At 37.5% G+C, this 23,768-nt stretch overlaps 1 long non-coding RNA gene across 1 annotated transcript in view; it reads right to left on the reverse strand.

The window, feature by feature from the left end:
• Positions 1–12,674: 12,674 nt before the first annotated feature.
• The window catches only part of LOC118174311, a 72,101-nt gene continuing 61,007 nt past the window's right edge, over positions 12,675–23,768 (reverse strand). Inside the window, exon 3 of the long non-coding RNA XR_004754613.1 lies at positions 12,675–12,791. This is a non-coding gene — a long non-coding RNA (uncharacterized LOC118174311). The remainder of the gene's footprint in view (positions 12,792–23,768) is intronic.

The raw sequence follows: 23,768 nt of genomic DNA on the forward strand, positions 1-23,768 counted from the left end.
TGTTCTACTACATGCTAGCTGACAACCTTACAAGCATAGGAATATTTACCCATGAAGAACACCATCAAATTAAATTACTGTGCTAACAAGAGCAAAGCAAAAAAAATATTTAGAAAAATAAAAAGCAGAGGGATTATCTAATTAAAATTATTCAGACTTGCTTCATAAAAAAAAAAAAAAAAAAAAAAAAAAAAAAAAAATTTTTAAAGAATGCCACCACATAGAACCATACCTAGTCCACGTGAATTTATTAGCTTTGAGCTTTAACCCCAGAACTATCAGCAGTGATAGGAAAAATTATTTTCAAGGTTTTGTAGCAAGAAGTGATTAAATGCATTTACAAAGTGAGGACATCAGTTCCCAACTTACCTAACATCAATTAAAGAAGGCCAAATTAAACTGATGTTCTAATTCCACAAAATTAATGGCAACTTTTTTTTTAATAGATGTAACAACATTTCCCTAAGGTCCTGTCATAAATTCTTATCACAGCAACTCACGTTGAAAGTAAATAGGTACCTATCCATGGAAATCCAGCGTGCTATGGGCACAATAACAATAAGGTTTCTAGTGGCTGTTTGTCCATGTTCGTGTTCTGGGTTTGTTGTTTCAGAGATCTCTACTTTTAAACATTAGGAAACAAAGGAAAAATAGCTTGTTCATTATAGAAATATTCATTTTTCATCTTAGTTCATTTTAAATAGAGCATTCCACTAGACTCATGGGATGAAGATCTAATTATGGTCACTTGTAATTACTTTTAATCAGAATGCAATCACATGTCTTCACGTAACAATGTTTCATAAAAGGAAAAAGGGATTTTTATATACATACATATATATATATATATATATATATATATATTTAAGAGTTTGGTGACATAATTCAAACACTTCAATTTTCCACATCATCCATCCTGCCCAGGAACACGTGGCCGCTGGAACCAGTATATGCCTGTCAGTGAGGAGGGCAGAATTAGAACACAGAACAGATATAGGTGAAGAATTGTGAAGCACTGTAAAATTTTGCCATCAACTGGATGTGGACGTTATAATATAGCTGAATTCAAATTCTTCTAAAAATTCTTCAAAACAAACAAACAAACAAAAAAACATGCAGACAGGACCAGAAACTGTTGTGATTGTTTCTGAACACTGGGAACTATTTTAATACTGTTTGATCTTTTCTGAAATATAAAGGAATATTTGTAGAAACGTACGTAGTTGTGTCTTCCCTAAAAGCCCCATTGTCATTTGGCTAGAATTATGGATTTAAAAACAGCACTAAACTACATAAGAAATCTATATCCATAACTTCGAGAACAAATTTGGAGACTTCACCTAACTTACATCAGGTCACACGACACTATTAGAACTCTAGCAGCCAAGCCCATAGTCCTGCTAACGTGGGATTGTTGAGGTTATGTTTTACCACTGGCAATTATGTGTGCAAACAAATCAGGTAAAAACACATTTCAAAATTGAGCTTTAACTCTGGGCTGAGAATTGGCATCTGAAGCTTTGTTGTATAAAAGGCTACACCTGTGCAATCCCTTCCCCAGACTTATCACAGCTCTCGGTGATAAGGAATTAAATGCCAAATCACCTGTGGGAAAAGCAGCTCAATTACCGTCTCATCTGGTTCCTAATCTTTCACATTCTCTTCACCATAAAGCACTTCTGATAATTAGAAGTGACACATTTGACTATTCCGTATCTCTTCTTTAATTTGGTATTTGAAACTAAAGAACCATAAACATAACAGTCTTCTACCTCTCCTTCAGTTTTTGTAGCTTCTCTCCTAAAATACTGTCCCAAGCAGTACAGAATCATAAATTCACCTGTATAACAAGGCAGGAAATACATATCAAAGACTTTAACAGAGACAGGAATAAATTAGTTTGCCTGTTTGGTTTGGCTTTCAGCTAATATTAGGCTAGGCCTTTATCTGCATATGATTCTCTTCTGAAAAGTGGACTTCAAAACTAACTTGCAAACAGCATTCATTTGGCTTCTTGGGTTAAGTCAATACAAGACATTAAAAACATTTCAATATAGCAGTCCAAAGAAAGACGAAAAAAAAAAAAAAATAACACCCCACCTTACCAGTCTGCCTATTCACTGTTGCAGCAAGCATTGCTTAGAAGGAAAGTTTGGTTTTTAAGATGAACAACATCTTTCCAAATCCTCCTAGTAAGGGAAATAAATCCCAAAACAAAATACTGCTGGGCTTTTTATCTCCTTCTTTGTGACTTCGCTTATGGAAAAGGTACAACCTTCTTGTTTCCCCTAAACAAGAGAATGCAGTAGTCTGCAACTTCTGCAGCCAAAGGTTTGCTCAATGTGCTGATGGAAAACTGCATTGCTTCAGCACTTCAGGGACCTTTGGGTCCTCCAGACTATTCAGACTTCATTCAGAAACTTTTGTGAGAATACTTATTTCGCCCATTTAATGCACCCTGTTAAGTAACTGTACGTGTCTTAATTAATAGCAAATATGATCCTCTCTAAAAAATATGTTTTTCACATAACATAGGTTTTAACAACATCTCAGGTAGTCTAGTGACCCTTTAAAACACGGCTCGCTCTTTCAGTAATTTGACCAGTGTATTTCTGTGCTTATCAAGTCCTGCCTTACTTCCAGTATCAGTGGACCTATATCTTTCACCTGTACAAAGAAAAAGTATATACCAAAAGTACTCGTGTTTATGTACATCCATACACCTAGAAGCCATCACTATTACTTTAACCTCAGCTCACACACAACAAATGAGAAAACCGATCACATTTAATGCTTAACAGATATTAGATGACTGAGAAACATGACCGAGACCAGAAAGGCACATTGCAGTGCTTCTGTCTATTACATTAACTAAAGCATTAAGTTATACAACTACATAACTGCCAAAAAAAAATATTTTTTGAGCAGACTCTGCAGTCCCCAAGCCAATGGGACTTTTGCCTGCGTAACAATGAGTTGTGCTGGGATGGATAACTAGCAATGTAGACTCTTTAAGCTTCTGCCACCTTCTACCTAAGATCAAACTCGCTGCTCTTAAAAACTGGCTCCATTAAATTTTATGAAGCTCTGAAAATTTACATAGTAGAGAACTTGCCCTGTGGTTTGTTTAAAGGTTATAAGCTTTACCTCTGAAGACTGCAATTCCAGGGAGAATTCAGCTAGTCTTTGATTTATACGGCTGCCTGTGTCAGCCAAAAGGTCTTTTCTTTAGACTATCAATTAAATAGAGCCATGCTAGAAAAGGCATTTTTATTTCATGTTTTACATTGTACCTATGAAATTCCATCTTTTTCCCCCACTGTTATGAATGACTTTTGCTCAATATTGAGAAAAAAAGATGAGAACTTTTTATTATTATTATTATAGAATACAATGAAAAGAAAGATCTTTATCCTGTCTACTTCCAGTAACAGAATTTCCAGTGTACACTGTCAGTGTATAATATGATTAACTAACAGTAACCTTGATAACCAGGTTTAGAATAGTTAGTCAGAAGAAAGGGCCAGATTTTACAGACTCGTCTGCTACTTCAAATCTTTGGCAGAACTGCTGGATCAGTTATTGATCCTTTATTACAGACTGCAAGAGATTGCAGTTGGAGAAGTCAACATAGCTGTCTCCTATTTTACTTGCCTGAGTGAATTACAGCAAAAATAAGCACCAGGCCTGAATTTGAGCCTTCTCAGTGATATCCTGGGCAATACAAAGTTTTATCAGAGAGCAGTCCCCCCTAAATTTCACTAGTCTGAAGATAAAAGAAAACATTTATAAGCATCAGAAAAAAAAATACTTCGCAACGGGCGTCTTCTTATTTTAAATAACCAATGGTAAATACTACTGCATTTTCATTTAAAACTTCCTTTTGAGTTTTTCTGTGGATTACGCTTTGTTATGTATTTTATAAACATGACGATTGTTGCCAGTCATTTTTCACAGCATATGGCCAGGAGATGCATACAATTTTAATAGGTAGAGCATGCCTTCTTAACATTAATCCTTGCAGAAGGAAGAGGTTTATCTTCAAACAAAGATCTGCTTAAAGATTCTTCTGACAGCTGAGGAATTTATCTCCAACTCCTATTGCCTGTGGTGTGCCACATTACTATTTTTCCCATAGCAACATGCAAGAAGCAAACTAAGATTTCATATACATAATATGGAGATAAAAAATGACCCTATTTCCATGTCCATGTGATAAATGGAATGAAAGTTCAGTGAACACATATTTGCACATTAATTGAACTGCATGAGTCTGTCCTGTTCAATCAAGTCACTAGCATATGTACTGCAGGAAACATTTCCCCAAGAATCATTAAACCAACTTTATCTCTCAAACACATACACTTTTTCACCTATTTATCTTCTTGCTTTGCCAAGATAGAAAAAAAAAGTTACCTCTGCGTATTCATATGATTGAAAACACATACACATGAATTTAGATATTACTGCTTCACATTAATATGACAAGAATATGAACTGTCACCCTTTGGTTTAATAATCACAGAACAAAGGCATTCATTCAACTTTCATAGCTTATAAATATTTAGGAGACATTTGAGCTTTGAGAATATTAAGTTTTCCCTTAGAAATCAAGTTTCCTTTGGTTGATTTAATCATCAAGATCAATATGACATATCTACTGTTCTGACAGCATGATACTCTTGAAATTCTCAACAAAAGGACTGAGGAAAGTGTGATTACTAGGGCATCTTTAAAATCTTTATCAAAATATGTTAGGATTCTTGTACACGCAGTGAAAATTTACAGCATTCAGCAAAGAGACACTGAAGAGACCTAGGAAACAGAGACAATAAACAAAGTGCATTTTCATGTCAATTCTTCAGCAAGGATAGAATCACTTCTGTTGCCACTGATTTACTGATGAATATTGCTGAAATGTATTCTGGAGCCACATAGGTAAAGATCAGTTCTAAAAATGTGCACATATATATACACATGGAAGTATATCCGTGTATATATGTATATATAGTGAATATATATGTGTGTACATGACTATACACAGTATGTATGTACATATAAATATATACACACACACACGTCTTTTTTTATTATTATTAAATCTAATAAACTTCAGAAGCCTTTGTAGATGTCCCATCCAAACAAACCCTGTTAATTTTTCAGTCTTCAACAGGGGTGTCAGAGGGGGATGGATGGGAAAACAGGTCACTCACATGTATCCCTTCTCCTCTCCTTCCAATCTAGATGTGGAGAACAAAGTTCGGTTTCAGAGTTCCTGGTCTATATTAATCTAAACAGCTTTGTCAGAAATTGTGCAGATCTGTATAAGAAAGACCACTCCCCCTACACTTTCCAAAGCACGATGAAATACCAATCCAAACAAAAAGCCAGATTTACGTCACGCTATGTACTGTAAGTAGATTTAGAGCCCTGAGCAAAAGGACCGAGTAGTATTGCAGTGACAAAAGGCCAAAGAGAAGCCTAGGTCAGTTTCACAGATCTCGAAAGACAGAGGCTTTAAAAATAAAATAATTCTAAATAAATGATTAAAAACAGCTTCCAGGGATAGAAAGTGTATTAGGGAAGACTGTGCATCTTTAAATGAAGTAAAATCAAATAAGTGACACATAGTCCATTGAAATTTCTTTGTATACACATTTAAAAAAAATCCCAGTCTGAAACTTGCAGAGGTTATGGATTCTCAGCTACCAGAACCACACATAAGAATCCATACAACACGATAATAATAAAGATCTCAGTCAACAAATATTGCAATCTCCTTTTGCAGTCACTCTCCTAAGAGCACTGTGAGCTACTTGGGTACATCCTCACACTGTGCTGGAACAGCTGAAAAAAGGCAATGTTTAAGAGCTTACGAGACTGGAGCTTTTGTCACTGGAACTGCAGATGTGAGGAAAGACAATTTACATGAGCAAGTCTTTGGCAAATTAGATGACAGATAACACCTAGTATTTATTTAAAGAAGTACAAAAATGAAGGCTAAAGTCCCAATTATATCTTTTATAAATGCTCTTTTTCATAATTTCTTATCAGTAAATTATTAGTAAACTGGGTATGTCTAAAGTGATGTATTGCAAGATTTAACGTATTTGTTTTATGAAAGTTTGTGATTTCCATTCATTTTCTTATGTGAACTATTGGCTTTCCAATGGTAGAAGCTTCTACTTATATCAGTAAAGATGTCCTCAAACCATAAATTATATCCTACAGTTCTGACATCATTTATTTTCATAGCATTATGCATGCCAACCTTTTGACTACTCAAGATCAAAAGAGTTGCTCTCCAGGCTCGTATTTCACTATAGGTCTCATATTTTATGCAGCAAATTAGACTTTACAGCAGCAGCTACAGAAAGACAGTCTCTCACTGCACAGCTTAAAATTACTGCAGAGGATTTCACATTGAAGGAGAATGATCCTATAAATTCATACTCAAGATTAAAAATGAATGAGAACTTTCTACAATTGCTTCCCATCCATTTTGTATGGTTTTTATACATATATATATGTAACTAACATGGCTAAACCTTTAAACTGTTAAAGGTAGTCAGGATTCTGCCTTTGATAAGAGAAGTTGGAGGAAACCTAGCAACTGCAGTGAAGGCAGGTATTTCAAGTGTTCAGAGGGGGACGCACTCAAATTACATTCAAAGGTCACCTACCAGGTATGCACTGCCATGAATTTCTTTTCTGACACATTTGGAATGTCCATATTAACTTGTCAAGATAATTGCTACAGCTGGGAGCTCCCATGACTGGCAACTGAGAGTTTATTAGGTATCTGAAGGCATAGGTATGTGCTCAGCAGGATTTATACATGACATTGAGTCAGTTGCAGACACCTTTCAGTGGGAGTTCAGACCCTTACTCAGCTTGCATGCTTGTAAAATACTTTTCATTGGAAACTGCTTGCAAGTAAATACTAAAATCACAACTTCTGGATTTGTAACTGTACAGTTCTAAAAACATGACAAGTAAAATTGACCTTGACACATAATTCATGGAAGTTACACTTAAAATGATTAATATTCTAAGTAACAGTATAACAATGCAACCAACTAATAATTGATTGCAATGATATGTAGGTATGTATTTTCCTAGTGATACGGTCCTGTTCATACACAACTTGCAACAGCTTATGACAGTCAAATTGGCGGGATTTCAACAGGTCAAGCAAAAAGGACCTCTTACTGTAATCCTCTTTATAAATTCTAAAAACTAAAAAGTTGATTCAATCCTTATAACAATCATCATTATGATAATATGGAAAGTGTTGGGCTGCACTTTTATAGAAATTGCTACTGCTCTTTAAAATGCAAGTATCTTCTTGCTCTAAATAATTTAAATTTGTATACATTAAAATCAATACTGATAGCAATTTTTCTCATCCATCTAATAGCAATTTTTCTCATCCATTTTCTTATTCATCAAGACTGATCACTCAATGCTCCTTTTCTTTTTAGGGAAGCGGGACTATACAGCTGGCTAGGAATAACACTGCATAGGTTCAATCAAATGCCTTGACTGATGCAAAGTATTGATGCACCAGGAAAAGGAGAGGCTATAATCCATTAATTCATTCTGAAAAATTAATCAGAATATAGAAAGGGAAATGTCTTGTGTCCTGGGCATGTACTTACCCTGCCATGATGGCAGAGTAGGTGTGTACTTTGGAGAAGAAAGCAATGCATAGGAAGACTAAATTAAATATGTTTTTATCTATCATCAATTTTTAATACAAGACCTGCAATTTACCCTAAGAGCATCCAACCAGCTATTCATGTTTCCCCAAAGCAAGATTCCATTGATATGACAGTTTTCCCAAAGAAATGAATCAAAAAGACAACAGGATTTTAAAATTACTCATGTAGCAGCAAAAAGAATAATAAGACTTCTAGGTACAAAGCCCATGGCAAACTACTGAAACAACTACAGTAGAAATATTTGGGAAGATCAACATCTTCTTAGAAAGTTCTCCTATCTGTTTCCATATACTCTTTTACTGACTTCATTTGAAAAATGATTTTTTGGCAGCAAAATTAGGAAAAACAGATAGTATGGTCCTGATGGCAGTAGAATCCTGTGGTTCTGCTACTGACTTGCTACGTTTTTCTTCCTCTCAAGCTGTTTTGTGCCTAAACTACATAAGCGTGTAAGAGCTTTTTACACATGGACTATGTAACACGTGCCTGTACATAACCTGAACGACTACGAATCCAGCTAAGGCCTCTAGGTACTAGTGTAATGCAAACAACTAGATGGGCAACCAGAAATACTCTGAATGGCTTTCAGATCGTACCTGCTCAGGACACCTTGCATATTCATCTCTCACATCATTCATACAAACGTATTTCCACACGTGATTTTCATAAACATTTTCATAAAACATTTCCATACACATTTTCTGAACAAAAAATAAACGAAACCATTGTCAGCCCTGTCAGAGGATTTTTCTCCACTCCCCACCCCACACACAGAGCAGCAAAAGGGCGACTGAATTGTAATACATTTATTGGCCTTTTCAGAAACATGCTGCTCACTAGGCCTGACCTATTCGTTCAATGTAAGGAACGTAGGGGGCTTAACAATGACATTTCCGGATAATCAAGGACCTTATGGATTGCAGTATAAATCAGCCACAGTTTGTTGTTGTTTTCTTTTTTTTTCTTTTCTTTTTTTTTTTTTTTTTGTTAGAGCTATATTCTCTGGCTTGCTATTCTAAGGTTTTCTTTACACTCTGATTTAATAACCTCCTTAGCTTTGAACTGATTTTGATTTCCATTTTTATTGAGACATATTGGCAGCCTTTTCTTTATGAGAATAAAAAAGGCTACCTTGACATTACTCATATAAAAGTACCCAGAGAACTTATGTGCAATTATACTAAATTTATATTTTAACCATGACGTGACCTCTGAATTCTTCAAAGATGGCCTTGAACTACTTATATACAAAGTATTATTTTTTAAGATGCTTCTAGCTTGCATATTTACAAGACCAGGAAGCTAAAAGACAGCATGAGCAGATGTGGCAATTATCCATGGAAGGTTTCACTGCCTACAGTTTTGACTCTGTCACTACTGGTTGCCCCTTTGTGTTTAAAGACAGAATAAATTTTTTTGGAGTACTTGACACCTTTTAGATCTAGGTATTTTTCTACAATTTATCTGTGCAACCAGTGGGAGGGAGGGAGGGAGGGAGGGAGGGAGGGAGGGAGGGAGGGAAGGAAGGAAGGAAGGAAGGAAGGAAGGAAGGAAGGAAGGAAGGGAGAGAGGGAGAGAGGGAGGGAGGGAGGGAGGGAGGGAGGGAGGGAGGGAGGGAGGGAGGAGGGAGTTTTTCTCAGTAGCGAAGAATTGAGGAGCATAAATGAGCTCCTCCTTAATGAGACCTAAAGCAAAAGTAAGCCACAACAAATTTACTGTCTCATGTATCTCTCAGCACTGTTCATAAAGACTAAAGAGTAAAAAATAAAAATAAAAATCAGGCAAAGCAGTAGGTCACTATTCTTGAGGATGTCCCGTATGTTATCCATACAAAGAGATATTTAAGGCACATCAGCCTCAAAAAAACACACCAAAAAAACACACCAAAACACACCAAAATGGTACTATGTTCTGCACAGCATGCAGTGCACTTACGTGAGTCCCAGGAAGAAATCTTTGGAAGTTTGCTATTGTGTCAAAGGTGTCATTTCCCTCAAGTTGCAAATTGTCTCTAATACAAACATTCAACAACCACTTCTGCGTGCTTAGTACTCTTAGTTGTTATTATTCTGAGTTATTCCACTGAATGCATTAGGACTACTTACAAACGGCATTACTGCCCTTATTCAGGAAAGGACTTCATTATGCTTTACCTTCAATAAGCACTTTCCAGAAGAAAAGTAAACTTTGGCATTTCTTAGAAATACCTTTATGAGAAGGAGAAACAGTGTCTAATGAAAACGTCTTGAAGACTGATGCCTGTCAAGTCAACTGGTCCGCAGGCTGAAGCACAAAGGCCAGTTGATAACCTTTTTAATAGAACAACCACTTGTTAATTCTTTTAAAGTTTTCAAATGATGAAAGCACAAACATAACTCAGGAACTTGTAATGTGTCTAGAATTGTACATATGCAAAAGAAAAAATGGGGGGGAATATTTTACAAATACATGAGAAAACAGCATTTAGGAGGGGAAAAAAATAAAAGATAGAAGTGCCTACACAATGACAAACCTAAGCCCCAAAAAAATCCAAATACAATACAAGAAACTAAAGGTGATAATTTGTTAGTGGACCCTACGGATACAAAACCAATAGGCATTTAAACCAATGCCACAGTGAAAAATCAGGTACAAACCTACTTCTGAAACGCTCTGAGATAAGACAAGCATGCAACTGAATCAGACCAGCAAGGTCAAACACTAACATTACAGTCTTAATCTAAATACAAATGATTTTTTATTCTTTTACAGTACATAAGTGAACATGTGTCCTCACATTTCAAGGTAACCAGCACAGTTTATCTAGTGTCTTTAATAATGCAATTTAATTTACCGAAGTGTCATATTAAAAATTTATTTGACTACGGCTGTTGGAGTAACCTAGACATTTTGTTATACTTAACTGTTAGATTTGGAATTCATCACAAGTTCCCTGCTGTGTCTCCTAGACCAGATTCATATAGAAACATTCTGAGCTTCTAATTGACATTAATTTAAATGAGTTGGTAACTGTGCACTGAATAAAAATACCAGTCACTAAAAGTGACTTATTCAGCAATGATGTTCAAAAGAGACAAATGCAGTGTAACAAACATCAGTGGTCACAATAGACTGCCATTTTTGCTTTAGCAAACAGCTATCCAAGATAAACTCATAATAATCATAATTATTAGAGTTATTCCACATTACCTCTAAGAACAGTATAAGACACATTAATACCATATAAAGTATATGAAAGATATTTTTAAGAATACTAAGAAAGATGCCGAGAAGAAAGATGGAGAGAGACTTTTCACATGGACAGAAAAGGAGGAATGCTTTTAAACTGAAAGAGGGTAAATTTAGACTAGATGTAAAGAAGAAATTCTACTATATTAGGGTGGTGGGACACTGGAACAGGCTGCCCAGAGAAGTTGTGGATGCCCCATTCCTGGACCTTTTTTTTCCTTTCATTGAAGAAATTATTTCATTTCATTGCTCTTCATGATTTTTTTTAGCATTAGCAGCTATTTTTCCTTTCCAAGACTAACCTTACTGAAAGTCATCACATCCATTCTTTGCTGTCATTCCGTTAGGCTTAACTGTCACACTGTTAGTGTCCCCTCACAAGAAAGTCTTTCTACTTCAGTAGAACCTCACTACTTTTTTAATTACATCTTTCTTGGCAGCAAATGACTAGAAACATACATTGTAGAGGATATACACCAAACCTAAATTAAAAAAAAAAAAAAATGGAGTGGAGTTTCCTGATTCTATCATAGATCCTACTCTAAACCATCTTTTAGAGGGGCCTATCTATCAGCTATGTTTAGTACTGTGACTATAACTGAACAACGTGACTATTTCAACCAAGGATTCTCTATTGCCTTGCAATGTAATTAAACACTCTTGCATTTTGATAATTCACTTTATATGTCCAAAGACTGTATTTGCCTTTTTTACAGTTATCTTCCTGTTCCTCTGTAGTCATGCAGTGGTCAACTGGATTACTAGACATATTATTATGTCCAGATCTTTCTTCACCAGGTTATGAACTCATAAATCCCTGCTCCATGATTGAATTCTTGTTAATTCCGAGAAATATGACTTTTTACTTGGTATTACTAACATTAATTCACTTCTCTTTTTCCTACCTGTGAGAGCATCCATCTCTTCCTGGATAACATACGAGGCTCTTCTATACTAGCAATTCCTTAAAGCTTTATTTTTATTTTTGTAACAAATGTCATTAAATCACTGTTATGCCAAGTGTACTAATGAAAAATTATTAGATGAAATGAAAAATCACTCAATATAGCTGTGCCAATATAGTGAAACTGCTATAAAAAGCATTATTTTGAACAACGCAACACCATGCTTTCACTGGTATAGCAGAGAAGGCTACCACGCAGTTAAACCAGTTACATTAGTGATATAGTCACCAGGCCTAGCTATAGAGTTGAGAGGCTAGACATAGTGGTATAAACATATCCTGTGGTATTTCTGAAATTTCTGTAAAGTAATTATCATACCAGAGGAACTACTATTTATATAAGAGTACACTCATCACCATATAAATGGAGACAGAGATCGAATGTTTCTATTTAAAATAATGGCATTCCTCAAGCTAATGTTTAATTAATAAATAGTAAAACGCATTCATTTTGTGTTATAGGTCAAATAATTCACATTAAATTAATAAACTGACTGTTGTTAGTCTGTGAAGACAATTATCTAAAAGATTTAACAGACTTTATGTATCTTTATGCAGAGCATTACTGTTCTGTATGACTGATTTCTTCTTCCCCCCAGCCTTGCTCCCCTCCCTCAGTTCCTGAAAATTAATAATTTCTAGACCAGCAGCTGTAAGTTCTGCCATACTTAAAAAGTAAGCAAATGAAGACACGAGAATACAATAATGTATATGGCTAGTAAAGAATAGTAGTTTGGAACTTACTCTTTGTTGTACGCTTTCCCAAAAACTGTCTACGTCACAGTGTGATTTCTCAATTAAATCCTCTGGGAAAGTACTTGCCAGATACCCTGCTCCTTAAGCAGAACACAGACTGAGATCTGTAGCCAAGGCACCTGAAACACAAAAGCACTTTATTCATCCCCATCCTGGGCAATCCCAAAGGAAGCACTTACAATTGTATCTGGAATACCAGTGGTTACCTGACTTTTAGCCTAAACAGGAGGTACAGTGCCGAAGTCTCGTGCTAGTTTATGACATTGGAAGTACTTATAACATAAGTGCTTTTTAACCTAAACATCTGAATAATATCAAAGATCTTTATTAAGTAGCTGGAACATCTCTTTTTTATTATTATTTTTTTATTTTTTGGCAGCTATGGACTTGCATTATGATATTAAGCCCCCTCCCTCCCCTGCCTTAGCTGTCTAACATGTCAGGCTCATTGTTACAGACAAGCTGGTGAGGGAGCCAAGCCTTGGAGAGAAGAGGAGAGAGAAGTGGAGTGTAAACAATGTGCCCGTCACAGCTACTTGATCTTGCTTTATAAGGCTGGTGGCTTTCTTTGAAGATCATTCTACCTGCCATAGCTTATTGTTCTTACCCATGATTTGTATGAAGTGTAACATTCTTTTACTTTCTCTTGCTGCGTCCCTGACATTTTTGTACTACTTAATAATGCAGCAATTTCAGCAAGAGAAATCACAACTTGGGTGAGGAACTCCTGTCTTTCTCACAATAATCCCTCTGTGACACACAAAACATGGTCATATGTCATTTTCCCAAGGAAGCTGCAGGGTTGTTTTTGTGTGTCTGTGTGCATGAGCTAGAAGCTATGCATGGAGTGACAAAAACATCATTAAAAATGGCTTTTTTGCTACTCATGAAAGTTGTATGCATTTCAGAACTTCCCAATCTACATAAGGAACCATGTGAATACTGATGAAAATGTATATACAGTGATAACACTGCAACTACAATAAAAAGTCTTTTAAACTACTTTTATTTAGTTGGTTGATTTTTAGCATTTATAAAGGTCTTTATCTTAGGCTGCCTGAACAAGCATGCATACATAGTTCTGTTTCTCCAGAATTAGTTAAAAGACTATTATTTGCCATTCAAAAAGAGCATTTAGGTTGTTGTTATGCGTTATTTATCTCAAGTCGATACATTATCACAAAGGAATCACAGATTCTCAGAAGGGCTGAGGCTGGAAGGCACCTTGTTGGAAGTCATCTTGTCCAATGCCCCACTCAAGCAGGGCCACCTGCAGACAGCTGCCCACAGCAATGCCCACGACCAGACCTCTTTTGAATACCTCCATGATGGGTGACTCCACAAACTGACCAAACAGATATTTCATACTCTATGACAACATGCTCAGAAATAAAATGGGGGAGTTGGCTGGGGGGGCTGCCATTGCCTGGGGCTAGCAGGGCATCAGTTCACTGGTTGTGAGCAATTGCATCACTCGTGTTTTTTTCTTTTTCCTTTGGTTGTGGGTTGTTTTTTTGTTGTTGTTTTTGTTTGTTTGTTTGTTTGTTTTTCTTTCTTATTCAATTGTCTTTATCTCAACCCATGAATTTTTTAACTTTTGCTCTTCTGATTCTTTCCCACCCAGCTGCGGAGGAGTGGGGGAGTAAACAAGCAGCGGCGTGGTGCTTAGCTGCCTACCAGGGTTAAACCACAACAGCTGCTTTTAGCAGCCTATAGAAGGCCTCATCCAGTTGTTCTTCCTGGTCAGGTGGCCTACAGCAAACATCCCCTACAGTGTCACCCATAGCAATTTGCTCTTCAAACCTCACCCATAAGACCTCAGTTGGCCCATCATCCACCCCAGGCAGAGACCCATGCATTCCAGCTGCTGTCTCACAGAAAGGGCAACTTCACCTCCTCAACGGGCCTGTTTGTCCCTCCTGAAGAACCTGTATCCCTCCTTTGTAACATTTTAGCTGGGTGAGTGAAGCTGCTGCATCTCCATGATTGCAACAAGATCATAGCCTTGTAACACCACACACACCTCTAACTCACCACAAATATTATCCATACCATGTGCATTAGTGTACGGGCACTTCAGAGAGGCACCCCAGCATAGTGGGTTCCTTGAAAGGATTTGAGGGATTTCTCCACAATGGTGTCTTTTAGGCACTTCCTTGCTTACAATCAAGTGCCGGCAGTGACTCTGCTTAAGCCCCATTTTGTTGATTTTTTTGATCTCTCAATCACACCAGCCCTTGATTTTTGCTCAGCAACACTGTCTGTTGCTGCCTCACAGAGCTGCTGGATAGTCTCTCCCTCCCTCATCATTCCTGGTTTAAAGCCATCCTGACGAGGTCGGCCATCCTGTTGGACAACAAGAGGGGCGTTTTGTTCCATTTTCTCCCATCACTGATGTTATTGAAGTGACCTGAGAATTTTTTCTTACAACAGACAGATATTCTATAGAGTAATTTTATTATAACACAGCTTTTGATGTATGTGAGCCACCTCTCACACTTCTGGTAGACTGCTGAAGACAAACATGAGTATCACTTGTGATCGTATACAGAACTATTGAAATTCTGTGCAGCAGTGAGGATGGAACATGTGGCTAAAAGGGCAAGTCATGTCTCATTCAAATTCTGCAATGAAAGACAGAAGTAAGACACAGCGAGTGAAGTTCCATTTCTTTTAAGAGAGGGTTTCAGTTCTTAGAGTCGCATATAATACGTGACCAATAAGCAATTCTGGAAGAGACTGTTGCTATTTCTCACTGTTAACCAATACCTCCACTGTTGAAGCAGTTCTACTGCAGTAGACACACTTGCAAAACAACTAAGATTTGCACAAGGGCAGAAATTTGACAAGGTTTTACGAATGGCTTCTTATTTACATATATATATTTAAAAAAAATGTGAAATAGTACTGTTTAAGTATTGCCTCACTGAGCTTAGGAAGTTTTTAAATTTTCCATTTGATAATTGCCATGGTGCAGCTTTTTATTAATTTGTGAATTCACCTGTAAGTTTTTCCCTTTTTCATTTGCCTGGAGCAGTCCTTAGTCTGACTCCTCAGGATTCAGCACTTAATTCTAACTATGATTCACACACCATGCCACTGAATGTAATTTGAGGTTTTGGAGCTATTTTGTACCAGGTGGCTGAAGAAACTAGCCTTATGCAGAGTGTTCCTTGCTATTTCAGCATTCCATTATGTGAACAGTTACCTGCAACATCACTGATAAACAGCAGCTGTAGAACAGGTTGAAAAAAAAAAAAAAAAAAAAAAAAAAAAAAAAGGAGCCAACAGCAAATCTATCCCTTTAAAAATATCATAATATAAGGTCTGACACTTTAATTTAGTATTGACAAAATTAAAAAAAAAATAAGCAAGGTTGTATTGTATTAATTCCTAAAGCACTGTGCCTATGAAACATGAAAATGTAATGTAGCTAACCAAATTTATTGAAGTAATCATGATAAACAGAGCTATACATCTAAATTGTTCTCTTAACACATCTAAATATCTCCTTCATCATAAGTATGCAAAAATATGCATGCAAGAGTTATCACCTTCCTGCTAAGTCAGTCAGGATTCATTAGTTTTTAATCATAACCTTCATGTTTTTTTAAAAGCAATACTGGAAAGCAAACTAAAATTAAGTAATGCACCTACATTCTTTAGACTACCAAGAAATTCTAAACCTCCGGTTATAAATCTAATTCCTTTAAGGAACTTGAGACTTGATCCAACAACATTAACACACCACTGGTGTTTGTTTTCTTAATATTGTGCTGATTAATGCTAAGAAGGTTTTTATTTATTTATTTTAAACTGTCTGTGAAGGCTTCAAGAGGCCTTTATATTGACAGTCTATTGACAGACTATAAAGAGAAATTTTGGTGTAGTCTTACCTGGCCATTGAAAATAAAAAAGTATATATTCAAAAGCTGAAGATTAATTTTAAAATGTCATCTGTAAATTAAGCCAGCTATTGAAATGTGTGCACACACATGTAAGTACATAAAGCAGCTGGCAATATTAAATCTTAATAATCAGACAAAAAAGATTTTTTAGGAAAAAAAAAAAAATAGTTAAACACAAAGCTGGAGACAGATACTCCACAGAACATCACCAGCCAGGGCCTGAACTCAGGTGGGACTCCTGGGCCACAGGCCGATGAGGCTGCTCAGAGCAATTAAGGATCATTTGTCTGTTCAGTTTTCACCCAGAGCTGTGGATGCAGCTTAAGTGAACTGCTCAGCATTGAAGTCAGCCAGTTCATGGGTATATTGTCATTCAGACCACAGTCCCACAGACATTTTATGCCATTGTAAAGCTGCTGGAAGTAGCTGTCTCATCCTTCTCATGTCTTTGGCTTTTTTTAATTTAAAAAAAAAAAAAAAAAAAAAAAAAAAAAAGACTCCATGTTCTTTCCTTAAACCCAAATACTTGCTCTGCTCAAATAAGCTGTTTTATGGATATACACCAAACTGGGTGGGGAACTCCTCTGAGCTGAAAGTAACAAAGACCTCATCCCCATAGAAGTTGTGTGGATAAAACACTCTTCTTCAGCAATTGATCATGAAAGCCCATTTGAGAACCTGCTAGAATATACTGCAGCGCTGACTCTCTGGATCTTGCACCACACACACACACACACACAGAATTTCTAGGTTGGAAGAGACCTCAAGATCATCGAGTCCAACCTCTAACCTAACACTAACAGTCCCCACTAAACCATATCCCTAAGCTCTACATCTAAACGTCTTTTGAAGACTTCCAGGGATGGTCATAATATTCTATAATATTCTGTTGCACATTGCCCATTAAAAGAATCCAATATATTAAATACATATATGGGTGGAATGGAGAACAGGTAGAATCAAGACTCCTATTTCCTAGATATGTATCTTTAATTACCTTTTGCTCAGTTTACTTGCTGCTATGGACAACAGCATTAGATTACTACAAGTGTATAGAAACTCAGTAAGTATACAGGCAATAACTTCGGCAGCTGATGAAAAATACATCTGCCCATAGCTACTTTATAGTAGTATGTACAATGCTCAGTTAATATTGGCTAACAGTTTATGATATTCCAACCAAATTTACTATATATAATCAAGAAGCAAAATGTGGAGTAGTTATCATGTGTAATTCATCTCATATATGAAGTCGCTTTTGGTCACTGTGAAGTGAGGTAAAGAGCAAAGGACTGCCTCCTCCAGCCGCTCCCGCCCAGGGCCATTCCTGCCTGGCTGCCCAGCCCGGTGCCCCAGGTCTTGTCCAGGCTGGGGTACACCGCTGCTGTTTTCCCCTTTGCAGGTTCAACCGGTAGCAAAGATAAGCGCAAATCCTAGAGACACAAAGTACACTTCACCAGCACTTACACATGGGGCTTATTACGCATCTCTGCCTGGTAGCAACAGCAGCTCACCAGTGCAGGCACACGCAGAGCACTCTCTAGGTTCACACAGCACCCTCGGGTACTGCACAGTTCCTCTGTCCATCCAGCACCCCTGCCCGGACCCTGGGCCCCTTACCCACGTCAAGAGTCAGCTACTCGCCAGCTCATCCAGCCTGAAGTCGGTTGCAGACACACAGCAGTCACACTCACCTTGTGCACAGCACATTCGCAGGTCCCCTGGGCACACCATCACGGACCCACAACCTGCCTGATACCTAGGCCTGGATCCAAGGCTCCTGGTACTTGCCAGCTGATCCAGGTTAAAGTTTACTAGTGAATACACACATGCACACCCCATGCACACCAGGCCGGGGAAGATGCAGACACTCGGTGCCCAGCAGCCAGTACCAGGCACACAGGCTGTGCCCTGCAGCCATGCCCCAGCCACTTGCATGGAGCCTGTGCCCACCTCACTCACGCCAGCCCCAGACTCACACACTGCTCCTGCCCTGGGGCTGGGGGCTGAGGATCCCACTCGCTCCAGGAGGTGATGCCAGGTCCCCACTTGTGCCAGGCTGGGACACCACAGCCCTAGCCTGATTCAAGGACCTGGCACTAAATCCACTCACACTGCCTCCAGCTGATATTTAATACTTTTGGGTCACATGTACACACACATAAGACCCCAGTCACACCACAGCAGCTGGTTAGGGAGCAAACACCACTCCTGCCCCAGTGACCAGGAGCAAAAGACCCCACTCTCTCCAGGAGCTAGCACCACAGGCTGCAGGCCTACACACTGGCCCAACTCCAGCAACTGGCACCAGCCTTCCCTTACACCAGTCCCCCCAGTAGCACACTGAGCACAAAGTCTGCAGGATCCTTCCTAGATCCAGAGCGCTATGGTCACCCCCAGCTAATGACACAAGGACCCCCACTCGCTCCAGGAGCTGGCACCACAGCTCATAGCCTACACCCTCGGCCTAAACCCAGGAGCTGGCACCAATTCTATTTGTACACACCCACGTCTCAGCAGTGACTGGCAATGAAACCCTCCAATCACTCCAGTAGCTTTTTTATTATTATTATTTTATGCAAAATAATCTGAGTAAACCCTTCAAAGTATGCAAATCAATGGAAAACTGGTCCCCAAACATTTGTTTTTATTAAAATATTGTATGCACTTCATGAAGGATGTTTTGTGCCTGTTACAAAACAGACAAAAATGATTTTATTTTTTCTTTGAAATTTAAACTGGCTTAAGCTATACTGGGCAGAATTTGCCAAATTGTTCTCCTGTAATATTGGGAATAAATGCTATTACTCTAATAATGAGATAATGAGGGAAAACAGCAGTGCAAAGTTAGTTGGTCATAAAAATTACAAAGTTTTTGTTAAGAGTAAAAATATTAGGATGTTGTTAGCTGTAAAAGTAAACCTAAGCCTAAGTTATACCTTCTGCAAAATATCCAGACATGCTCATGTATTACAACCTATGATAGTTTTTTCAATTTCCATAGTTTAACCCAAACCAGGATTTCCTAATTCTTAGCTAGTAAAATTTTATGAACCACCGAGAGCATGACTGCAATAAGCCATATCTGGAAATCAGGGTAAGCAAAGCATCTTTAAATAAACAGTTAAGCCACTAGTGCTTGTGGATTCTCACAAAAATTACACTGACGCTCCCTGCTTGGCTTCTTAACTTAGCAAGAAGAAAATTAACTTCAGTGTAAATATAGGCACAAAGATCTCTGGCTTTTTTTTTTTTTACACCAACAATTTTGTAAGGTTAGAGAGTACTCAGGTGAGAGGATAAAAAGTATGAAAACAAAACAATTCTCTTACTATCTCTGCCTTATTACAGCCCAGAAGCATAATTATCACTAGTCACTTCACTTACAAGCAATAAATTCACATTTTTTGCAATGTCCACATTATGTCAGAATAACATAAAAAAAAAAAAAATAAAGCAAAAAGGAGACAGATTTAACTCCAACATCCTGCAGTAGCTGCAATAATTGCACAGCTAGTCCATTATATAAAGTTAGTCCCTTGAGCCTGCAATGTCCCAGTTAAGCAACAGTAATAGGAAGCAGCTGTATGAGGACATTAGGTCAGCAGAATCATTAGCCCCTAAGATTGCACCACTATCACTCCTCTTTGACAGCAAGGCTTTCACACATCATCAGGCTTCTAAACAGGAGGTCAAACATTATGATGAACTTAACCCAATAACTCTATTAACAATGAACTGTGGCTCAGAACTTCAAGGAAATCCACATCTCTGGAAACTTTCAGGAGCTTAACAATTTTCAATAGTCTCCCTGTGCCCTCACCTTCTCTGTCTCCTGGGTTGCTCTGGAAATCAGGTAGCAGGTAAAGATGATTAGCAAAATGCTAGTGCCTGATAATTTCAATGAAAATTACCTTTTGTTTCCTTGAGATTTGTACCGCTGTCTCTCTGGAATCCTGCAACAAACAAGAATAGCCTCCATTTAGAATACAGAAGTTGTGTAAAGATGTATTTATTGCTAATTTCTGTTAGTTGAAGGACTGGCCTAGTATGTACATAGATGTCTGTATTCCGAGGGAACATATTGCCTCTTACATAATTTATATAGTTGTGCTTAGAGTCTGTAATGCACATAAATGAAGACAAAGTTCTTTGTCAATGCTTATATATATTCAGATTAAAGAAGAAGCCTGTAAAGTTAGCCAAGGTTTTCTGAAGTCTTTACACTCATTTACACCTTTCACAGGTGTTAGTAAAAGTATCCCCAGTGTGCTGAACATTTTTGCAGTATTTAGGTAAAGCAAGGGCCCTGCCTTTGTAGTGTTGATGAATTTCAGTGAGAAAAGCACCAACCTTTCTATCAATGTCAAAGACTAAATAAGTTTGACTAGATGCTGATGTTCTTCAAATTGTTTCTACTAGCAGTAGTTCTGGATGGTTTGTTTTCGATAAATTAATGATGATACACCAAGGTCATTGCACCTCTGCTGTAGCGAACAGATGTTAACATATTAGTGCCACATTCCAGTGCAGTGCTAAACTACAGCTACTTGTGGTTGTCATTGTATGAGGCACGGCAAAACCAACCAAACAGAAAAGCCCAGTATAATAAATTCATTCTAAAATGGAAACATTTGAAGAAAAGAGCTATTGAATTTCTAAATGTATCATCCTCATCAAAACCACTACGATTTTTTTTAATCAACCCAAACCTCGCAGAACAACAACAACCAAAAAAAAATCTTTGTTCCTCTCAGCAGTATAGACCATTTTCAATGTCATTTATAAGCTATTTATTCCTGATGCTCACAACTTTAGTATACCACAGCCTTAGTATGCTCTGTTATATTGAGATAGAAATAGTCAAATATTTTTCCATCTTTTGCTGGGAGGATTCAGAGCTAGTCATAGTTATCCACAGCTTTGCAAAACTTGTATGAGATTATTGTGGCAAACTGTATAGGAGTAAGATTCTAACACTTCCAAGACTGTATATGGTCAGTACACAATGCGATAGCTTGTTTTTTTGTGAGGGAGGAGAACTGGAATGGGTGGATATATAAAGTTTAAATATAAGATATTTTGACCTATAAGTACCTGTTGTTTAGGTCTTTATTTAACCAAATTTCTTTTATCCTCTCTGCCCCTTATGTCATACCATGAGAGATGGAGAACTGTAATGGAGAGATTCTGCAGTCTCCTTCCTTGGAGATCTTAAAAAGCCAACCAGACGTGGTCCTGGGCAGCCTGTTCTGGGTGGCCCTGTAGGAGCTGGGGTTGGACCAGGCATTCCAACCCAGAGGTCCCTTCCAGCCTCAGCCATTCTGTGATTCTGGGAGATCCAAGCCTATTAAGGTCCTTCATCTAAGCTTTTCAGTTTAATTTAAATAAAGAGATGTCAGGATATTCTTAGCAAGGCAACATTTCCTATCTAGTTCACTGGAGCCTGGTCTTGGCAATCTCAGTGATATGCTACAAAGGACTACTTGCTCTCCTCAAGCTGGTCTGTGAAAGAGGACAGCTTTTCATCTACGTAGGGAACAGTATACTTAGCATTGCCGGTCTCTGGTTCTCTCTAGAGGAGAGCTGGTTTTTATGACTGACATGGACTTCTGTGGTAAAAATTTGCATGGCCTAAAGGAAAGAGATGAATGCTAAACTGAAATAAACACTTTCTTCTTAATAATCTCATTAACAACAATGCTTTTGATGATGCATTACATGGGGATACATTAGTATGATGAAATCAATGAAGTAATTCACCAGGATAAAGCAATGCGCAGGCCTTTTACTTCACAATGATGTTTAAGATTTTCAGTCACTGTTGGTTTTAAATATTTAAAGCACTTTCAAGTAACTTTACTGTGTTTGAGGGATACTGATAGAAAATAAATTATTTAAATTGTCTCAGTACTTAAAGAGCTACAGAGAAGATAGGTTCACTGTATCAGAAAATTCAAAATTTTAAGTCATAATTTTAAATGGCTGACTCCAGACAAAAAGGAAGTCACTTCAGCTGGGAAATGGATAGCATCAGGTTGAAATTCCTAGCTTTCTAAATCAATCTTGCAATTAATATAGGGGGCATGAAAGTACCTAAATCAGCCAATAGACTGTTTACACTAATTATTGTCATTTTGATACTTCAAATGTTTTTGTTTTTGTTTTGTTTTGTTTGGGGGGGAGTTGGGCTCAGTGTTTAACACTTAACAAGCTCTTTGCCACATAAGTAATTTTTATTTGAGGAGATACTAATTGGAACTTCCTTATGCCAGAAACTGAACTGCATGAAAGAACCATTTCCTTTCATTTTCTGATGTGAAGCATGATGTAGCTCATATGAGGATGACTACATTCCAATGTAAGTTTAAGAAATAATCTTTTTTGCTTGTAGATTGGAAAAGCAGTGTTCAACTGCCTCCAGTTCTGTTTTACCTGGAGAAAACTAAGGATCATGGCATAGCATCTTCAGACAATCATGTTTTCATTTTAACCAAAATAAAATTTTAAAAATGCTTGGTTGCTAAAGAAATATCAGTACCAAAGATGACCTTCTTGCATTTCAGTTTCCATTCCTGTTTTTCACAAAGCATGTTCTTACATAAACAAAGCTCTAGCAGACAAATGAATACTTTTCTTTTGGTTGTTTAAGCCACCTCTGCTTGACCTGTATGCTCATCTCAATCCAGGCATGATTCTTTCAAAGCAGATGAAAGCTTTCCTACTTGTAGGTGAGCCTTCAATCAGGTCCTTAAATCTGTTTAGATGAAGGGGACAATGCAGGGCTCCATCAGTTCAAGAGAATAACCCAGAAATAACAAAAATAAAAATAAAAAATAGAAAAATAAAACATTCTGTAGAGAGGAATCACACCAATATAAGACAAACGTAAATTCTCTTTCACTAGAAAGGGCATTGTAGTGGTAAATTGCCACTTACTGAAATAAATAAATAAGGGGAAAATGGAAGCATCTCAGAAGCAACAAAGAATGAACCAGATTGCAGCCAGACTCAATCCAGGACTGCAGAAATGTACACAATTGTGCAGTGATGTGATAAGCATGGTATGTTTTGGCCCTGGGAAAGATATGTTGTATATGCCAACACATCCTGTTGGCTCGTTTTTTTTCATGTAACATTTATTAGATTGTAAGGGAGGTTACTTTTTTAAATGATGGCCGAGTTTGA

The sequence above is a fragment of the Oxyura jamaicensis genome, chromosome 14 (genome assembly GCF_011077185.1).
Source record: "Oxyura jamaicensis isolate SHBP4307 breed ruddy duck chromosome 14, BPBGC_Ojam_1.0, whole genome shotgun sequence".
Lineage (NCBI taxonomy): Eukaryota > Metazoa > Chordata > Aves > Anseriformes > Anatidae > Oxyura > Oxyura jamaicensis.